The sequence below is a fragment of the Haemaphysalis longicornis genome, unplaced genomic scaffold, assembly GCF_048455015.1.
Source record: "Haemaphysalis longicornis isolate Haplotype H1 unplaced genomic scaffold, Haemaphysalis longicornis Haplotype H1 scaffold_59, whole genome shotgun sequence".
NCBI lineage: Eukaryota > Metazoa > Arthropoda > Arachnida > Ixodida > Ixodidae > Haemaphysalis > Haemaphysalis longicornis.
Window position 1 is genome coordinate 1 of NW_027526403.1, and position 4,344 is coordinate 4,344.

Genomic DNA, 4,344 nt, shown 5'->3' on the forward strand with positions numbered 1-4,344 from the left:
GGTGGCCGCACAATGCGAAGCAGTCGTTGAATGTATGATGACGTTTTTGAACACTGCGTCAGATAGTGAGAGACGGAAGTGGCGACCGCACCGCAAAAACACAGGCAGTCCGGCGTAAGTTCGAGACGGAAGAAATAGTAAGGGAATCGGCCATGTCCAGTTATAAGGTGAGTAAGTTTTTTAGACGGCGGAAAAGAAGCAGGCAGATTGAGAACACTCGGCGTCCAGCGGAATAATTCTGTGTCACTGTTGTTCGATGACCACGCCTCCTGCCACAATAGGCGACCTGCTTTCAATAGCGACGAGCGGACCATATGTTTGGATATTTTCCCGCACACATCCTGTCCTCTCGTTGCAGCACTTCGCGCGACTGCGTCGGCGATTTCATTTCCCCACACGTTAGAGTGCGCTGGCACATGGTACAAGGCCAAGGAGACCGAGCTCGAGAGCAATAGAATGTCATGTTTCAATTGGTGGATTGTGGAGGACTTATTGAAAGGACTGTTGAGTGCCAGAAGTACAGAAAGACTTTCAGAGTATATATTGACAGGAGAAGGAGGCCTATTGTCCAGGAGGAACTCGATGAGTTTTTGCAGGGCTATCATTTCAGCGTCAAAATATGTAGTGGGAGAAACTAAACGGAACCTTCTTACGGCGTGCACGAGGTCGGACCCGTTCAGAATGACAAAGGCTATCCAGCCGCAGTGGGTGTGTGGGAACCGTCTGTGAAAGCGTGGAGAGCGGAGAGATGAAGTCGCTGGTTCGCCTCCGAGCTCGTCAGGCGGCCACTTCGGACACGAAGACGTCGCACAGGGTGAGTGGCGAGACCGATGGGAAGGTCTACGTCGGCAGATCTGAAGGAAACCGAGTGGAATGTGATTGATTGTCGATGATGAAACAGTAAAAAGATGCGCACAGCGATGTCAAGGTGAATGTGTAACGGGAGCGCATTGGCGATGACCTCAAGGGCTGCTGTCCTCGTCGTGGTGTAAGCTCCCGTGATCGCGAACAATGATGACCTAAGCAATGAGTGAACTCGACCTTTTAGACTATGGTGTTGATTTAAGTGCCACCAAGCGGGAGCGGCGTAGGAAATTGCAGGAAGGACGACCAGATGATGCAGTTGACGCATATGAGAACGGCTGACGAGGGTGTGCATGCGTGCAAATCTAGTGAGCGAAACCGCCATTTTCTCAACAACTGATTTCAAATGGTTGGTGTGGGCCACAAAGGTCAAGTGGTTGTCCAATACAACTCCTAGTAGTTTCATTTCGGTGACTTGCTTGAGAGTTACACCAAGAAGTCTGATGGTAGGCTTCCGTATCGCACCTCGGTCACCTCTTGAAACGAGGAGGCAAGAACAATGGGAAGGGTTTAGCCTTAGCTTCGCCTTCTCTGCCCAAGTAGTAATCTTGGACAGCGTTTCATGGGCAGTGGCTTCTAGTTGACGGCGCGTGCGCGCGTGAATGACGATAACCGTGTCATCTGCTTAGGCCTGTAAATACGTGTCTTCCGGCATGGGAATGCAGAGCATGTCAAAAATATAAGCATTCCACAAAAGCGGGCTAATGGGAGAACCTTGAGGAGACCCCTTTGTTGTGAAGTGGGTAATGTTTCCTGAGAACGCCTCGTAACGAACGGTGCGCCCTTGAAGGAACGATTTTAGCAGCTCATAGATGTTTCTAGGGCCATTGTGTGTGCGAAAAAAGAACAAAAGTCGGGGGTGCCAAATAGTGTCAAATGCCCCAGCGAAATCAAGGGATATAACAAGAGACAGACCACCATGGTCTCGATGGTGTTCTAGCAGCTTCCCAATTTGTTCTAGCAGCTTCCCAATCATCGACTTAATGCATATTGTCCTGTATGAAGAAGGCTCCGTCGGCGGACGTCCAGGTTTAAATAAAAATTTAACGTGGGCTTGCTTCCAGTGAGGAGGAAAATAGCCGAGAAGAAGGCAAGAGTTTAACACGTAAAGCAGGAACGAAGAGATGTGGTGAACAAGAAGTTGAACCATAGGAGTGGTGATGTTATCAGGTCCCGGAGCAGAACCCAAATTCAGTTTTCTGGAGGCCAATCGCAACTCATCAAGAGTAAAGAGCTCGTCGTCGACTCCCGTGTTGTATCTAGTTGTGGTAAGGACGACCCTCATTGCTTTGTGGGCCAGAGTGTCGTCTTCATGGCAATCAGAAGGGAAGTGAGTTTTCAGGAGCATACCGGCCGACTCTAATGTGCTTGTTGTCGACGTATCATCCGGTAAGTGCAGAGGGGATAAAACAGAAGGTACTCGGTGCTTCCGAAACGCGGCTTTGAATGGTTGCCCGAACAAGCTCTTGCGGGACGCATCTGCACATGCCTGTCTTAGGGCCTTGTCCTTGGCGATCTGTATGTGCTCTTTGTAGGCGGCGAGACTCCTGTAATAAACAATACGATGATTTGCCCGCAAGAGTGGATCCCGGCACTTCTGGTACCGCCTCCGCATTACACGCACCGCCGATCTTTCCCTCGCTAGAGCGTCACTCCACCACGCGTTTCCCCTGTGTTCTTTCAGGGGTCGTTCAAACTTATTTTATAAACTGGCTTATTTGGAATAGAAAACGTCAAGAACTGTGTTGAGGGCGGACTTCGTGCAGACATCTTGCGGGTTAAATTTTTGAATCCAATCATCTGCTGCCAATTCCTCAACCAAATATTGTAATGATGCCTTGGTAAGTCGTCTTTTCAAGGGCAGTGGGAACCGTTGCAGGCCGAATACTACGTACTTGTGATCAGATAAAGTTGGCGTGTCATGTACATTCCACAAACAATCACCTTCCCAAATGGGACCGGAAACAAGGGTAAGTTCGATCCAAGACTCCGAGTAGGCATTTTGAAAGGTCGCTACCGAAGTTGGGTCATTCAGTATTTTGAGTCGGGTTGTGTGGATGAAGTGGGGGAGCTGGGCGCCGCGGGAGTTCACAACATCGCCTCCCCTAATGGGATTCCGGGCGTTGAAATCTCCTGCCAATATCACATTCGTAGCACAGTATCGTTCGCGGATATCATTAATCCGAGACAAAATAAAGTTCATCGGCACTGATTGCGCAGCATAAGTAGCGATGAGAAGCATGGTGGACTGCTGATTTTGAAGTCGCAGAGCTACAATATAAGGAGACGCGGTGAGGGGAAAGACATCGAATTTAAGCCGGGGTATAAGGACCATGAATCGGGGCGTGTTTTGATGCAGAAAACGAAGCCAATTGGGTGGCACTCCAAGGACGGTTGATCCGCTGGCATATGGATCACAAATAACAGCCACATCAATGTGCTCTGCTCCAACGAAATCAACAAGATGTGGAGTTGCCGCACGAGTGTGGTCTAGGTTTGTCTGAAGAAATTTTAATAAATTCATGTGGAATTTTGAGCGGTCGGTTGGTTAGAGCTGGAGCTGTTGTGCTAGGCGGAAACGGTAGCGGGCGAGGTAGATTTCGAAGTGGTGTCATAAATAGTTTTTTGACGCACGCGGGCAACCCTTCATTCTATTGTAAAACCGCACTGTGCGTTGAAGGTGTGGTTGAAACGTCGCCCTGCGGCGCGACACTCCCTGCACACAACGTTCCCTTTGTCGGCAAGGGTGCAGTCTTCTGCGAGGTGATCACCCGCACAGTACAAGCAGCAGACACTCTCCGAGTTGCATTGTGGAGCGACGTGGCCGTATGTGCAACAAGGACTGCACGCCGCCACGTAGAAATTTTCTTTATTGGGACAGGACGTCCAGCCGATCAATAAGCGATCTTTCGCTTTCGGGACGTGGTAGACGGACGGCGAAACCTCCACAACATAGACGTTGTTACCAGTACGGTCTTTAAAGTAGGTCCTGTGTTTAAACTCTTCATCGCGGATATTCAACCCATTGGGAGCATTGATGTTCATGCGCAATATACCTGGAACGACGGTGGGGTCTACACCACTGATTTTAAACTGTGGCAAACGGCGTGGAGGACGGATGACTTTGATGGCTGTTCTAAGCTGAGTGTTTCCTTCGATGGCTTTTTCGAGATTTTCAATCGAAGCTCGGTCCGCAGACACTACCGGCAGCCCGGTGCGGTTGGGAATGAGTTTAACTTGTTTCAGTCCGATTCCGGATGGATTATTCTGAAAAGTTGATTTGAGCAGGGTAATAGTTTCGGTGCCAGGATGAGCAGATGGAAGAAGAGGCCTAATGTGCAAAACGTGTTTTGGGTCAGTTGCAAGAGGCCTAACTTGTTTGTCTAGGTGGTGCTGCACAGGCTGAAGGGCAGGATAGAGTGACTGTTCGGGGGCGAGTGCATTGCACGCAGAGTCCCTCGGTTTACGCAGAGCATTCGC